General features: G+C 36.9%; 1 protein-coding gene and 1 pseudogene across 5 annotated transcripts in view; one reads left to right on the top strand and one right to left on the bottom strand.

Annotated features, from left to right (window-relative positions):
• Positions 1–17625, top strand: part of DACH2 (dachshund family transcription factor 2) — an 890246-nt gene that overhangs the window by 336149 nt on the left and 536472 nt on the right. The gene's annotated exons all lie outside the window — the stretch shown is intronic.
• Positions 4820–5434, bottom strand: LOC144380455 (small ribosomal subunit protein eS8 pseudogene; annotated as a pseudogene).

The following is a 17625-nucleotide window of genomic DNA, read 5'->3' as shown; positions in this document are numbered from 1 at the left end:
TATGATGTTTGTCTTTCTCTGACTGACTTATTTCACTTAATATTATACTGTCTAGCTCCATCCATGTCTTTGCAAATGGCAAGATTTGATTCATTTTTATGGCTGAATAATATTAAATTGTGTAGGGGTGCCTGGGTGGCTGGGTTGGTTAAGCACCCGACTCGTGATTTCTGCTCAGGTCATGATCTCAGTTTCATGAGCTCGAGCCCCATGTTGGGCTCCATGCTCAATGGGGAGTCTGCACGAGATTCTCTCTATCTCACTCTGCTCCTCTCCCCAATCACTCTCTCTCTAAAATAAATAAATATTTTAAAAATGTGTATCTATAACCACATGTTCTTTATCCATTCATCAGTCGATGGACACATGGACTGCTTCCATAATTTGACTATTGTAAATAATGCTGCTATAAACATAGGGTTGCATGTATACCTATGAATTAGAATTTTTGTATTTTTTTGGGTAAATACACGGTAGTATGATTACTAGATTATAGAGTAGTTCTATTTTTAACTTTTTGAGGAACCTCTATACAGGTTTCCACAGTGGATACACCAGTTTGCATTCTAACCAACAGTGCACAAGGGTTCCTTTTTCTCTACATCCTCAACAACACTTGTTTTTTTTGTGTTGTTGATGTTAGCAATTCTGACAGGTGTGAGGTGATATGTCATTGTAGTTTTGATTTGCACTTTTCTGATGATGAGCAATATTGAGTATCTTTTTATGTGCCTGTTGGCCATTTAGGTGTCTTCTTTGGAGAAATGTCTGTTCATGTCTTCTGCCCATTTTTTAATTGAATTATTCATTTTTTGGGTGTTGAGTTTTATAAGCTCTTTATATATTTTGGATATTAACCCTTCATTGGATGTGTCATTTGCAAATATCTTCTCCAATTCCATAGGTTGTCTTTTAGTTTTGTTGATTGTTTCTTTTGCTGTGCAGAAGCTTTTTGTTTTGATGTAATCCCAATAGTTTATTTTTGCTTTTATTTATTTATTTATTTATTTAGCCTCAGGAGACATATCTAGAAAAATGTTGCTATGGCCAATGTCAGAAAACTTACTGCCTCTGCTTTTTTCTTTTTTTTAAAGATTTTATTTATTTATTTGACAGAGAGAGAGAGAAAGAGAGAGAGCACAAGCAGGGGGAGTGGCAGGCAGAGGGAGAGAGAGAAGCGGGCTGCCCACAGAGCAGGGGGAGCCTGATGTGGGACTTGATCCCAGGACCCTGGAATCATGACCTGAGCCAAAGGCAGTTGCTTAACCAACTGAGCCACCCAGGCAATTTCTATGGTTTCAGGTCTCACATTTAGGTCTTTAATCCATTTTAAATTTGTTTTTGTCTGTGGAGAAAGAAAGTAGTCCAGTTTCACTCTTTTGTATGTAGCTGTCCAGTTTTCCCAACATCATTTTTGAAGAGACTATCTTTTTCCTATTGGATATTTTTCCTGTTTTGTCAAAGACTAATTAGCCATATAATTGTGTGTTTATTTCTGGGTTTTCTGTTCTGTCCATTGGTCTATGTGTCTATTTTTATGCCTGTACCATACTGTTTTGATTGTTACAGCTTTGTAATACAATTTGAAGTATGGAATTGCGATGTCTCCAGCTTTGCTTTCTTTACCAAAGTTGATTTGGCTCTTCAGGGTCTTTTGTGGTTCCATATAAATTTTAGGATTGTTTGTTCTAGCTCTGTGAAAAATGTTGGTGGTATTTTGATAGGGATTGCATGAAATGTGTTGATTGCTTTGGGTAATATAGATATTTTAATAATATTTGTTCCACCAATCCATGAGCATGGAGTATCTATCCATTTCTTTGTGTCATTTTCAATTTCTTTCATCATTGTTTATAGATTTCAAAGTACAGGTCTTTGATCTCTTTGGTTAGGTTCATTCCTAAGTATCTTATTGTTTTTGGTGCAATTGTAAATGGGATTGTTTTCTTATTTTCTGTTTCCACTACCTCATTATTGGTATATAGAAATGTAACAGAATTCTTTTTTTTTTTTTTAAGATTTTATTTATTTATTTGACAGAGAGAGAGACAGCGAGAGAAGGAACACAAGCAGGAGGAGTGGGAGAGGGAGAAGCAGGCTTCCCACTGAGCAGGGAGCCCCATGCAGGACTTGATCCCAGGACCCTGGGATCATGACCTGAGCCGAAGGCAGACGCTTAACGACTGAGCCACTCAGGCGCCCCTGTAACAGAATTCTTCACATTAATTTGTATTCTGCAACTTTTCTGAATTCATTTATCAGTTCTAGTAGCTTTTTGTTGGAGTCTTTAGGGTTTTCTGTATATAGTATCTTGGCATCTGCAAATAGTGAAAATTTTACTTCTTCCTTACCAATTTGGATGCCTTTTATTTCTTTTTGTTGCCTGATTGTTGTGGCTAGTATTTCCAAAATTATGTTGAATAAAAGTGGTGAGCGTGGACACCCTTGGCTACTTCCTGACCTTGGGGGTAAAGTTCTCATTTTATCAGCATTTAGCATGATGCTTACTGTGGGTTTTCATATATGGCCTTTATTATTTTGAGGTAAACATAAACCCTACTTTGTTTAGGGTTTTTATTCTAAATGGATGTTGTACTTTGTCAAATCATTTTTCTACATCTATTTAGATGATCATATGGTTTGTACCCTTTCTCTTATTGATGTGATGTTATCATGTTGAATGATTTGTGGATATCAGCCTTGAATCCTTGGACTAAATCCTACTTGAATGGGATGATTCAACTGGGAGGGTGAATGATTTTTTTTAAATGTATTGTTGGTTTCTGTTTGCTAGTATTTTGTTGAGGATTTTTGCATCCATATTCATCAGGGATATTGGTCTGTAGTTCTCCTTTTTTTTTTTTTTTGTGGTGTCTTTACCTAGTTTTGGTATCAGTGTGATACTTGCCTCATAGAATGAATTTGGAAGTTTCCTTTTCTATTTTTTGGAATAGTTTGAGAAGAAGAGGTGTTAATTCTTCTTTAAATATTTGGTATAATTCACCTGTGAAACAATCTGGTCCTGGAATTTTGTTTGTGGGGAATTTTTTGATTACTGACTCAATTTCTTTGCTGGTTATTGGTCTGTTCAAGTTTTCTGTTTTTTCTTGTTTCAATTTTGGTAATTTATATGTCCCCAGAATTTATCCATTTCTTCTTGTTTGTCCAATTTGTTGGCATATAGTTTTTCATAATATTCTCTTACATTTGTTCATATTTATGTGGTGTTGGTTGTTATTTCTCTTCTCTCATTTGTGATTTTGTTTAGATGGGTCCTTTCTTTTTTTTTTTTTTTTTTTCTTTTTGATGAGTTTGGCTAGAGGTTTATCCATTTTGTAGATCTTTCAGAGAACCAGCTCCTGGTTTCATTGATTTGTTCTCTGTTGTTGTTTTTGTTTGTTTTTACTTTTTATGTCATTTATTTCTGTTCTAATCTTTATGATTTTCTTCCTCTACTGGCTTTAAGCTTCATTTGTTTTTCCTTTCCTAGTTCCTTTAGGTATAAGGTCAGGTTGTTTTATTTGAGATTTTTCTTGCTTCTTAAGATAGGCCTGTGCTGCTTTATATTTCCCTCTTAGGACTGTGTTTGCTGTATCCCAAACGTATTGGAATGTTGAGTTTTTATTTTCATTTGTTACCATGTATTTTTTAAATTTCTTCTTTGATTTCATGTTTGACCCATTCATCGTTAATAGTATGCTGCTTAACCTCCATGTTATTTGTGGTATTCCCCAATTTTTTCTTGTGGTTGACTTCAAGTTTCATAGTGTTGTGGTCAAAAATATGCATGGTATGATCTCAGTCTTTTTGTACTTGTTGAGGCCTAATTTGTCACGTAGTATGTGATATATTCTGGAAAATGTTCCATGTGCACTTGTAAAGAATGTGTACTCTGCTGTTTTAGGATAGAATGATCTGCATATATCTGTTAAATTCATCTGTTCCAATGTATCATTCAAAGCCACTGTTTCCTTGTTTATTTTCTGTTTAGATGTGCTGTTCACCAAAGCAAGTGGGGTGTTAGAGCCCCTACTATTGTTGTATTAGTATTGATTAGTTCCTTTATGTTTGTTATTAACTGTTTTATGTATTTGAGCAGTCCCATTTTGGGTGCATAAATATTAAAATTGTCATATCTTCTTGTTGGATTGTCTCCTGTGTTAATATATAGTGTCTTTCTTTGTCTCTTGTTACAGACTTTGTTTTAAAGTCTATTTTGTGTGATATAAGTATTGCTACTGTAGCTTTCTTTTGACATCCATTTGTGTGATAAACATTTCTCCATCCCCTCACTTTCAATCTGCAGGTATCTTTAGGTCTGAGATGAGTAGGAATAATATAGATGAGTCTTGTTTTTTTAATCTGTTCTGTCACCTTATTTCTTTTGATTGAAGCTTTTAGTCCATTTACATTCAAAGTAATTTTTTCAAAGATTATATTTATTTATTTGAGAGAGAGTGAGAGAGAGCAAGAGTGCAGGGGAAGGAGCAGATGGAGAAAGATAAGCAGACTCTCTACTGAGCACAGAGCCCAAAATGGGGCTCAATCTCATAACCCTGAGATCATGACCTGAGCTGAAATCATGAGTTGTGCACTTAACTGACTGAGCCACCCAGGTGCCCCCCAAATAATTATTGATGGGTGTGTATTTATTGTCATTGTGCTACTTGATTTGTTGTTGTTTTTGTAGTTTTTCTGTCCCTCATGGTTTGCTGGGGTTTTTTAGTGATTATTTTGGTTTCTTACTCTTTATTTTTTGCATACCTATTAGTGCTTTTGTTTAGAACAATACATGATCAAAGATAGAAGGCAGGAAAATTTATTTGCCTTTCTGAGCTTTTCTTTTCCTCGGATGGAAGTCTACCTCCTTGTCCTCTAGCATATAGCCATCTTCTTGGCCACACTGGCCTGTTTTTGAAATGAGGCATGCAAGAAGCTTGCCCTGCTGGCACTGCTCCTCTGGAAAACTGCTGATTTTGGCATTTTTTTCCTTTCATTATATTTATTTTGAATTTTCTGAGTTTTTTTTTTTTTTAATTTCTTTCTCCTTTGGTGTTAGCTTGGCCCCCTTCTTGTGGCCAAGGGGCAGTGCATAGCAGGACTCATACGACTGTGGGTTGTCAATAAGCATGATACAGTTCTTCACCAGGGTCTTTGTGTGGACTAGTTCCTTGTTGGATGCATTGTAGACAACATCAATAATCCTTGTTTTACACATACAACAGTCAGAGCCCCAGACAAAGTTCCCCACATCCAGCCTCAAAGCATGGTTCTTCTTGTTGGCTCCCCAAATGTGGACTGTATGAATGTGGCTCGGGCCAATCTTAGTGTTGACAGTGGGGCATCCTTGCTCATACTTCTGCTTTTTATGGTAGGGCTTTCTCTTGCCCCCAATATTATGATGCTTGTGCCAGTTGTCCTGAGAGATTCCCATCACTTGGCACTAGTTGTAAAAGAAGTATTACTGTTTTTTGATTTGTGGTTACCATTCAGTTTACATATAACATCTCCTGCATATAGCAGTCTATATTAACTAGATGGTTGCTTATTTTTGAACTCACTACTCTTTTCCCCTCCATGGTTCAGATAGTTGGTATCATATTTTACATCCTTTTACTTTGTGCTTCCAATTTTTCTTACTCTTACTTATTGTTTTTTTATGTTCCACTCACAGAACCTCACCTAACATTTCTTGCAGGGCTGTTTTAGTGGTCATGAATTCTTTTAAGTCTGTTTACCTGGGAAACTCTTTATCTCTCCATCTATTCTGAATGACATCCTTGTTGGATAGGGTATTTTTGGCTGCAGATTTTTCCTTTCAGCACTTCAAATACATCATGCCACTCACTTCTGGCCTGCAAATCTTCTGCTGAAACACCTGAAATCATTATGGGGTTTCTTTTGTATGTAAATGTCTTCTTTTCTCTTACAATCTTTAAAATGATCTCCGTGTCTCCTGAATCTGGATCTGTTTCCCTCCCCAGATTTGGGAAATTTTCAGGTATTGTTTCTTCAAATATGTTTTCTGCCCACCTTCCTCTCTCCTCCTGGGATCCCTATAATGTGAATATTGCTATGCTTGATGGAGGAACCATTTCTTAAAGTTAATTCTCATTATGAAGTATTTGTTTATCTCTCACATGCTCAGCTTCATTATTTTCAATTACTCTGTCTTCCAGATCATTGATATGTTCCTCGGCTTCCTGTCGCATATTATTTATTCCATCTATTATATTTTTAATTTCACTTATTGAGTTCTTCATCTCTGATATGTTATTTTTTATCTCTTTGTCAAGGGTCTCACTGATGTCCTCCACCCTTTACTGAAGTCCAGTGAGTATCTATTTTTTCCATGTTTTCTTATAATTTAAATTCCAGTTAGTTAACATACAGTGAAATATTAGTTTTAGGCTTATAATATAGTGATTAACCCTTCCATAAAACACCCAGTGCTCATCACAACAAGTGCGCCCCTTAATCCCCATCACCTATTTAACCTCTCTGCCCACCTCCCCTTTGGCAACCATCACTTTGCTCTCTATACTTAAGAATCTGTTGGCTTGCATCCTTCTCTTTATTTTTCCCTTATGCTTATTTATTTTGTTCCTGAAATTCCACATATGAGTGAAATCATATGGTATTTACATATGGTATTTGTCTTTCTCTGATTGATTTTTATCACTTAGCATAATATTCTACCTCTACCCATGTCATTGCAAGTGGCAAGATTTCATTCTTTTTATGGCTGAGTAATATTCCATTATGTATACAACTTCCTCTTTATCCATTCATCGTGGGTGCACATTTGGGCTCTTTCTAAAATTCGGCTATTGTTGATAATGATGCTATAAACATTAGGGTGCATGAGTCCCTTTGAATCAGTGTTTTTTAATCTTTGGGTAGATAGCTGGTAGTGCAATCACTGGGCCATAGGGTAGTTGTATTTTTAACTTTTTGAGGAAGTTGCATACTCTTTTCCAGAGTGGCTGCAACAGTTTGCATTCCCATTAACAGGGCAAGAGGATTTCCCTTAATCCCCATCCTCGCTGGCACCTGTTGTTTCTTGTGTTGTTGATTTTCGTCATTCTGACAGATGTGAGGTGATGTCTCATTATAGTTTTGACTTCTATTTCCTTGGTGATGAGTGAAGTTGAGCATCTTTTCATGTGTCAGTTGGCCATCTGTGTATCTTCTTTGGAAAAATGTCTATTCATGTCTTATGCCCATTTTTAATTGAATTATTCATTTTTAGGGTGTTGAGTTTTATAAGTTCTTTTTATATTTTGGATAATAACCCTTTATAAGATCTGCCATTTGCAAATATCTTCTCCCATTTACAGGTTGCCTTAGAGTTTGGTTGATATTTTTTCCTTCACTGTGCAGAATCTTGTTATTTTGATGAAATCCCGATAGTTTATTTTTGCCTTTTTTCCCCTTCCTCCAGAGCCATATCTAGAAAGAAGTTACTTTGGCCTATGTAAAAACGGTTACAGCCAGTGTTCTTTTCTTGGATTTTTAAAGTTTTAGGTCTCACATTTAGGTCATTCATCCATTTCGAATTTATTTTTATGTATCATGTAACAAAGTGGCCCAGTTTCATTCTTTTGCATATTGCTGTCTGGTTTTCCCAACATCATTTGTTGAAAAGACTCTCTTTTTCTCATTGGATATTCTTTCTTGCTTTGTTAAAGATTAATTTACTATATAGTTGTGGGTTTATTTCTGGGTTTTCTATTCTCTTCCACTGAAATATGTCTATTTTTATGCCAGTGCCATACTGTTTTGATCATTACAGCTTTTTAATATAACTTGAAGTTCGGATTGCAATGCCTCCAGATTCACTTTTCTTTTTAAAGGCTCCTTTGGCTGATTTGGGGTATTTTGTAGTTCCATATAAATTTTAGGATTGTTTGTTCTAGCTTTGTGAAAAATGTTGGTGGTATTTTGATAAGGATTGCATTAAATGTGCATATTGCTTTGGATAGTATAGACATTTTACCAATATTGCTCCTTCCAATCCATGAGCATGGAATGTTTTCCCATTTCTTTGTTTCATTTTCAATTTCTTTCATTAGTGTTTTATAGTTGTCAGAGTACAGTTCTTTCACCTCTTTAGTTAGGTTTATTCCTATTCCTGGTATCTTATTGTTTTTGGTGCAATTGTAAATGGGATTGATTCCTTAACTTTCCGTCTGCTGTTTCATTAATGGTGTATAGAAATGCAACAGATTTCTGTACATTGATTTTTTTTTACTCAATCTTTTTCTCTTTAAAATATAATGAATTATTTGTTTCAGAGGTACAAGTCTGTGATTCATCAGTCTTACACAATTCACAACACTCACCATAGTATATACCCTCCCCAATGTCCATCACCCATCCACCCCATCCCGCCCACTACCCTCCACTCCAGCAACCCTGTTTGTTTCCTGAGATTAAGAGTCTCTTAAGGTTTGTCTCCCTCTCTGGTTTCATCTTGTTTCATTTTTCCTTCCCTGCCCCTATGATCCTCTGTCTTGTTTCTCAAATTATATCAGAGAGATCATATGATACTTATCTTTCTCTGATTGACTTATTTATAACATGTGAGTTTACTGAATTCATTCATCATTTCTAGCAGTTTCTCATGGTGTCTTTTGTGTTTTCTATATAGAATATCATGTGGGACAAATAGTGAAGGCTTTACTTTTTCCTTAGAGATATAAAAGGCATTGATTACTTTTTGTTGTCTGATTGCTGTGGCTAGGACTTCCAGTATTATGTTGAACAATAGTGGTGACAGTGGACATCCCTGTCTTGTTCCTGACCTTGGAGGTAAAACTCTCAGACTTTCCCCACTGAAGATGATATTAGCTGTGGGTTTTTCATAAATGGCCTTTATGGTATTGAGGTATGTTCCCTCTAACCCTATTTTATATGAGGGTTTTTATCATGAATGGATGTTGTACATTGCCAAATAATTTTTCTGCATCTATCGAAAGAATCAAAATTCTTACCTTTCTTTTATTAATGTGAATTGATTGACTTGCAAATACTGAACTACACTTGGAGCCCAGGAATACATTGCATTTGATCATGGTGAATAATTTTTTTAATGTATAGTTGGCTTCAGTTTGCTACTATTTTATTGAGAATTTTTGCATCCATGTTCATCACGGATATTGGCCTGTAGTTCTTTTTTTTGATGGATTCTTTTTTTTAAAATTATGTTATGTTAATCACCATACATTATATCATTAGTTTTTGATGTAGTGTTCCATGATTCATTGTTTGCGTATAACACCCAGTGCTCCATTCACTACGTGCCATCTTTAATACCCATCACCAGGCTAACCCATCCCCCCACCCCCCTCCCTTCTAGAATCCTCAGTTTGTTTCTCAGAGTCCATAGTCTCTCATGGATCGGCTCCCCCTCTGATTTCCGCCCCTTCATTTTTCCCTTCCTGCTATCTTCTTCTTTCTTTTTTTTTTTTATAAACATATAATGTATTATTTGTTTCAGAGGTACAGGTCTGTGATTCAACAGTCTTACACAATTCACAGCGCTCACCACAGCACATAACCACCCCAATGTCCTTCACCCAGCCACCCCATGCCTCCCACCCCCACCACTCCAGCAACCCTCAGTTTGTTTCCAGAGATTAAGAATTCCTCATATCAGTGAGATCACATGATACATGTCTTTCTCTGATTGACTTATTTCGCTCAGTGTAATACCCTCCAGTTCCATCCACAACCTTGCAAATGGCAACATTTAATTCCTTTTGATGGATGCATAATATTCCATTGTGTGTGTGTGTGTGTGTGTGTGTGTGTGTATATATATATATATATATATACCATATCTTCTTTATCCATTCATCTGTCGATGGACATCTTGGCTCTTTCCATAGTTTGGCTATTGTGGACATTGCTGCTATAAACATCGGGGTGCACATACCCGTTCGGATTCCTACATTTCTATCTTTGGGGTAAATACCCAGTAGTGCAATTGATGGGTCGTACGGTAACTCTATTTTCAAATTTTGAGGAAACTCCATACTGTTTTCCAGAGTGGCTACACCAGCTTGCATTCTCCCCAACAGTGTAGGAGGGTTCCCCTTTCTCCGCATTCCCTCCAACATCTGTCGTTTCCTGACTTGTTAATTTTAGCCATTCTGACTGGTGTGAGGTGGTATCTCATTGAGGTTTTGATTTGGATTTCCCTTATGCCGAGCGATGTTGAGCACTTTTTCATGTGTCTCTTGGCCATTTCGATGTCTTCTTTGGAAAAATGTCTGTCCATATCTTCTGCCCATTTCTTGATTAGATCATTTGTTCTTTGGGTGTTGAGTTTAAGAAGTTCTTTATAGATTTTGGATACTAGCCCTTTATCTGATATGTCATTTGCAAATATCTTCTCCCATTCTGTCGGTTGTCTTTTGGTTTTGTTGACTGTTTCTTTTGCTGTGCAAAAGCTTTTTATCTTGATGAGTTCCCAATAATTCATTTTTGCCCATGCTTCCCTTGCCTTTGGTGATATTTCTAGGAAGAAGTTGCTGCGGCTGAGGTCGAAGAGGTTGCTGCCTGTGTTCTTTAGGATTTTGCTGGAATCCTGTCTCACATTTAGGTCTTTCAAACATTTTGAGTCTACTTTTGTGTGTGGTGTAAGGAAATGGTCCAGTTTCATTCTTTGGCATGTGGCTGTCCAATTTTCCCAACACCATTTGTTGAAGAGACTGTCTTTTTTCCATTGGACATTCTTTCCTGCTTTGTTGAAGATTAGTTGACCATAGAGTTGAGGGTCCATTTCTGGGCTCTCTATCCTGTTCCATTGATCTATATGTCTGTTTTTGTGCCAGTACCATACTGTCTTGATTACAACTTTGTAATAGAGCTTGAAGTCTGGAATTGTGATGCCACCAGCTTTGCTTTTCTTTTTAAACATTCCTTGGGCTATTCGGAGTCTTTCCTGGTTCCATACAAATTTTAGGATTATTTGTTCCATTTCTTTGAAAAAAGGGGATGATATTTTGATAGGGATTGCATTGAATGTGTAGATTGTTCTAGGTAGCATTGACATCTTCACAATATTTGTTTTTCCAATCCATGAGCATGGAACGTTTTTCCATTTCTTTGTGTCTTCCTCAATTTCTTTCATGAGTATTTTATAATTTTCTGAGTACAGATTCTTTGCCTCTTTGGTTAGATTTATTCCTAGGTATCTTACGGTTTTGGGTGCAACTCTAAATGGGATCAAATCCTTAATTTCTCTTTCTTCTGTCTTGTTGTTGGTGTATAGGAATGCCACTGATTTCTGTGCAGTGACTTTATATCTTGCCACTTTACTGAATTCCTGTATGAGTTCGAGCAGTTTTGGGGTGGAGTCTTTTGGGTTTTCCACATAAAGTATCCTATCATCTGCAAAGAGCGAGAGTTTGACTTCTTCATTGCCAATTTGGATGCCTTTTATTTCTTTTTGTTGTCTGATTGCTGTGGCTAGGACTTCTAATACTATGTTGAATAGGTGTGGTGATAGTGGACGTCCCTGCTGTGTTCCTGACCTTAGGGGGAATGCTCTCAGTTTTTCCCCATTGAGAATGATATTTGCTGTGGGTTTTTCATAGATGGCTTTTATGATATTGAGGTATGTACCCTCTATCCCTATACTCTGAAGAGTTTTGATCAAGAAAGGATGCTGTACTTTGTCAAATGCTTCTTCTGCATCTATTGAGAGGATCGCATGGTTCTTGTTCTTTCTTTTATTAATGTATTGTATCACATTGATTGATTTGTGGATGTTGAACCAACCTTGCAGCCCAGGAATAAATCTCACTTGGTCTTGGTGAATAATCCTTTTAATGTACTGTTGGATACTGTTGGCTAGTATTTTGGTGAGAATTTTTGTATCCACGTTCATCAAGGATATTAGTCTGTAATTCTTTTTGATGGAGTCTTTGTCTGGTTTTGGGATCAAGGTAATCGTGGCCTCATAAAATGAGTTTGGAAGTTTTCCTTCCATTTCTATTTATTGGAACAGTTTCAGAAGAACAGGTATTAATTCTTCTTTATTTTTTTTTTTATTTATTTTTTTATTTATTTTTTTTTTTTAATTCTTCTTTAAATGTTTGGTAGAATTCTCCTGGGAAGCCATCTGGCCCTGGGCTCTTGTTTGTTGGGAGATTTTTGATTACTGCTTCAATTTCCTTCTGGTTATAGGTCTGTTCAGGTTTTCGATTTCTTCCTCGTTCAGTTTTGGTAGTTTATACGTCCCTAGGAATGCATCCATTTCTTCCAGATTATCTAATTTGCTGGCATATAGCTGCTCATAATATGTTCTTATAATTGTTTGTATTTCTTTGGTGTTTCTTGTGATCTCTCCTCTTTCATTCATGATTTTATTTATTTGGGTCATTTCTCTTTTCTTTTTGGTAAGTCTGGCCAGGGGTTTATCAATCTCGTGAATTCTTTCAAAGAACCAGCTCCTAGTTTCATTGATCTGTTCTACTGTTTTTTTGGTTTCTATTTCATTGATTTCTGCTCTGATCTTTATTATTTCTCTTCTCCTGCTGGGTTTAGGCTTTATTTCCTGTTCTTTCTCCAGCTCCCTTAGGTGTAGGTTTCAGTTGTGTATTTGAGACCTTTTTTGTTTCTTGAGAAAGGCTTGTATTGCTATATACTTTCCTGTTAGGACTGCCTTTGCTGCATCCCAAAGGTTTTGAACAGTTGTGTTTTCATTTTCATTTGTTTCCATGAATTTGTTTTTAATTCTTCTTTAATTTCCTGGTTGACCTATTCATTCTTTAGTAGGATGCTCTTTAACCTCCATGTATTTGAGTTCTTTCTGACTTTCCATTGTGGTCTGAAAATATGCAGGGAATGATTCCAGTCTTTTGGTACTGGTCAAGACCTGATTTGTGACCTAGGGTGTGATCTATTCTGGAGAATGTTCCATGGGCACTAGAGAAGAATGTGTATTCTGTTGCTTTGGGATGGAATTTTCTGAATATATCTGTGAAGTCCATTTGGTCCAGTGTTTCATTTAAAGTCTTTATTTCCTTGTTGATCTTTTGCTTAGATGATCTGTCCATTTCAGTGAGGGGGGTGTTAAAGTCCCCCAGTATTATTGTATTGTTGTTGATGTGTTTCTTTGCTTTTGTTATTAATTGGCTTATATAATTGGCTGCTCCCATGTTAGGGTCATAGATATTTACAATTGTTAGATCTTCTTGCTGGATAGACCCTTTAAGTAAGATATAGTGTCCTTCCTCATCTCTTATTACAGTCTTTGGTTTAAAATCTAATTTGTCTGATATAAGGATTGCCAGCCCAGCTTTCTTTTGGTGTCCATTAGCATGGTAAATTATTTTCCACCCCCTCACTTTCAATCTGGGGGTGTCTTTGGGTCTAAAATGAGTCTCTTGAAGACAGCATATCGATGGGTCTTGTTTTTTTTTTTTATCCAATCTGATACCCTGTGTCTTTTGATTGGGGCATTTAGCCCATTTACATTCAGGGCAACTATTGAAAGATATGAATTTAGTGCCATTGTATTGCCTGTAAGGTTGCTGTTACTGTGTATTGTCTGTGTTACTTTCTGGTCTATGTTACTTTTAGGCTCTTTCTTTGCTTAGAGAACCCCTTTCAATATTTCTTGTATGGCTGGTTTGGTTTTGCAAATTATTTTAATTATTTTTTGTTTTGGAAGCTTTTTATCTCTCCTTCTATTTTCAATGACAGCCTAGCTGGATATAGTATTCTTGGCTGCATATTTTTCTCATTTAGTGCTCTGAATATATCATGCCAGTCCTTTCTGGCCTGCCAGGTCTCCATGGATAGGTCTGCTGCCAATCTAATATTTCTACCATTGTAGGTTACAGATCTCTTCTCCCAAGCTGCTTTCAGGATTTTCTCTTTGTCTCTGAGAGTCGTGAGTTAATATTAGATGTCGGGGTGTTGACCTATTTTTAATGATTTTGAGGGGGGTTCTCTGTGCCTCCTGGATTTTGATGCCTGTTTCCTTCCCCAAATTAGGGAAGTTCTCTGCTATAATTTGCTCCAATATACCTTCTGCCCTTCTCTCTCTTTCTTCTTCTTCTGGGATCCCAATTATTCTAATATTGTTTCACCTTATGGTATCACTTATCTCTGGAATTCTGCCGTTGTGATCCAGTAGTTTTTTATCTCTCTTTTTCTCAGCTTCTTTATTTTCCATCATTTGGTCTTCTCTATCACTACTTCACTCTTCTGCCTCATTTATCCTAGCATTTAGAGTCTCCATTTCTGATTGCACCTCATTAATAGCCTTTTTGATTTCGCCTTGGTTAGATTTTAGTTCTTTTCTTTCTCCAGAAAGGGTTTCTCTAATATCTTCCATGCTTTTTTCAATCCCAGCTAGTATCTTTAGAATCGTCATTCTGAACTGTAGTTCTGACATCTTACTTATGTCCATATTGATTAGGTCCCTGGCAGTCGGTACCGCCTCTTGTTCTTTTTTTTTGAGGTGATTTTTTCCATCTTGTCATTTTGTCCAGAGGAGAATAGATGAATGAGAGAACAGGGTAACAATGACCCCAGAAAAATATACACTAAACAAATCAGAAGAGACCTGAAACTGGGGGAAAAGAAATGGTAAGAAAGAAAAAAGAAAAAAAAAAGAAAAGAAAAAGATAAAACAAACAAACAAACAAAAAAACAGAATATGATCAAATATGATCAGTCTGGTGCATAGGTCAGTGCCACACACTAGGTTTTGGGTGTATTTTGGTCTGTTAGAAGAAAGTGCCTCCCAAAATTTTAAAGACCGAAAAGCTTATATATGTACAAAATAAGGGTAAATACAATGAAGGGATGGAATATGACTGTAAAGATGAGAATTATAAATGATTTTATAAAAGGAATTGGTAAGAAGTTGGTTGAAAAAAGAAAGAAGAGGATATAAAAAAAAAGGGGAGAGAATGTGATCAGGCAGGAGAGTAGAACAAAGCCATACACTAGAGATTTAGGGTATATTTTGGTCTGTTCGAAGAAACTGTATCCCCAAATTTAAAGAGAAAACAACATATATATATATACCAAAACTAAGGTTAACTACTATGAAGGAAACAACATATATATATATATATATATATATATATATATATATATATATATATATATACCAAAACTAAGGTTAACTACTATGAAGGGATTGAATATGACTCTAAAAATGAAAAATAAAAAAGATTTCTTAAAAAAGGGATTGGTAAGATGTTGGTTGAAAAAGGGAAAAAGAAAAATAAAAAAAAGAAAAAAGAAAATTAAAAAAAATTAATTTTGAAAGACTAAAGAATCATGGGAAAAAAGCCATGAATTCTATGTGCAGTATTCCCCTAGCTCTGGAGTTCTGCCATTCTCATTGATCGGTAAACTTGGTCTTGGCAGGCTGTTCTTGCTGATCTTCTGGGGGAGGGATCTGTTGCCGTGGTTCTCAAATATCTTTGCCGGTGGCGGAATTGCCCTGCCCTTGCCAAGGCCGGGCTAAGTAATCTACTCGGGTTTGCTCTTGGGAGCTTTTGTTCCCTGCAAGCTTTCTGTACAGCTTTGGAGGACGAGAGTGAAAATGGCAGCCTCCCAATTTCCACCCCAGAGGAGCTGAGAACTTGGGGCCCCACTGCTCAGTGAGCCCCCAGAGAAAAGCAGTCAATCACTCCCATCTTCCCATTCTCCAGCCGCACTCCGTGCTCACCCGGCCTGTGGCCGATCATTTCTATCTCTGGCACTGGTGGAGTCTCCTAACCCAGTAGATTACTGTGGTGCACTCCCGCACCACACCTTCTAGGGGGAGGAAGGGGTGTGTCCCCGATCTGCTGCTTGTTGTGTCCCTGCTGGAAGAGCAGTGGCCCACCTGTGCCGCGGATCATGGTTTATGGCAAACCCGAGCTGAGAGCCCACTCCTTGGCCCCGTCTCTGCAGCTGGCTTCCCTGCTCTGATACCTGGGAGCTCTGCTGCACTCAGGCATGCCCAGTCTTTCTGTGACCCTGAGGGTTTGAGACCACCCTGTCTCAGCAAGTGTTCCACCCACCGCTTAGCCACTGGAACAACGTCCCTCAGCAGAGCCGACTCTTAAAATTTCCGATTTTGTGCTCCTCGGCTCTATCACTTGCCAGGATCTGGCTGACGGAGGCCCCCTCCCCCGCCACCTATCTTCCCAAATATCCCCTCGGATTCACTTCTCCGCACATCCTACCTTCCAGAAAGTGGTCGCTTTTCTGTTTAGAGAGTTGCTTCTATTCTTTTCTTCCATCTCCTGTTGAGTTTGTAGGTGTTCAGAATGGTTTGATCCCTATCTAGGTGAATTCCTGGGACCAGAGGAAATTTAGGTCTCCTACTCCTTCGCCATCTTGCTCCTCCTCTTGATGGGCTCTTTATCTGGCTTTGGTATCAGGGTAATGCTGACATCATAAGATGAGTTTGGAAGTTTTACTTCCATTTCTATCTTTTGGATCATTTTGAGAAGAATAGGTATTAATTTTCTTTTAATGATTGGTAGAATTCTCCTTTGAAGCCATCTGGACTTTGACTTTTGTTTTGGGGAGTTTTTTGATTATTGACTCAATTTCTTTGCTGGTTATCAGTCTGTTCAAATTTTCTATTTCTTCCTCTTTCAATTTTGGTAGTTTATGTTTCTAGGAATTTATCCATTTGTTCCTTGTTCAATTTGTTGGCATATGGTTTTTCATAATGTTTCCTTATAATTGTCTTTCTGTACCATTGGTTTTTATTTCTCCCCTCTCATTTGTGCTTTTATTTATTTGGGTTTTTCTCTTTTTTTTTTTGATAATTCTAGCTAGAGGTTTATAAATTTTATTAATTTTTTTCAAAGAACCAGCTCCTGGTTTTATTGATCTGTTCTATTTTTTTTTTAGTTTCTATATCATTTATTTTTGCTCTGAACTTTATTATTTCCTTCCTTCCTCTGGTTTTGTGTTTCTTTTTGTAGTTCCTTTAGATACAATGTGAGAATGTTTATTTGAGATTTTTCTTGCTTCTTGAGGTAGGCCTTAATTGCTCTATACTTCCCTCAGAGGACTGCTTTTGCTGTATCCCAAAGGTTTTGTATCATTGTGTTTTTATTTTCATTTCTGTCCATGTATTTTTAAATTTCGTCTTTGATTTCCTGGTTGAGCCATTCATTGTTGAGTAGCATGTTGTTTAACCTCTATGTATTTGTGATCTTTCTAATTTTTTTCTTGTGGTTGACTTATAGTTTCATCATGTTGTGGTTAGAAAAGTTGCATGGTATGTATTCAGTCTTTTTGTATTTGTTGAGTCCTGATTTGTGACCTCACATTTGATCTATTCTGGAGAATGTCCCATGCACACTTGAAAAGAATGTGTATTCTGCTGTTTTAGGTTGGAGCGTTCTGAATATATCTGTTAAGTCCATCTGATCCAGTGTGTCAGTCAAAGTCATGGTTTCCTTTTTGATTTTCTGTTTAGATGATGTGTCCATTGATGTAACTGGGGTGTTAAACTCTCCTACTATTATTGTGTTATCCTCAATTAGTTCCCTAATGTTTGTAATTGTTTTATATATTTGGGTGCTCCAGTATTGGAGGCATAAATATTTACAATTGTTAGATCTTCTTGCTTGATTGTCCCCT

This window comes from Halichoerus grypus, chromosome X (genome assembly GCF_964656455.1).
Source record: "Halichoerus grypus chromosome X, mHalGry1.hap1.1, whole genome shotgun sequence".
Taxonomy (NCBI): Eukaryota; Metazoa; Chordata; class Mammalia; order Carnivora; family Phocidae; genus Halichoerus; species Halichoerus grypus.
Note: the sequence above shows the minus strand (reverse complement) of the source record. Positions and strands in the feature narration are given on the sequence as shown.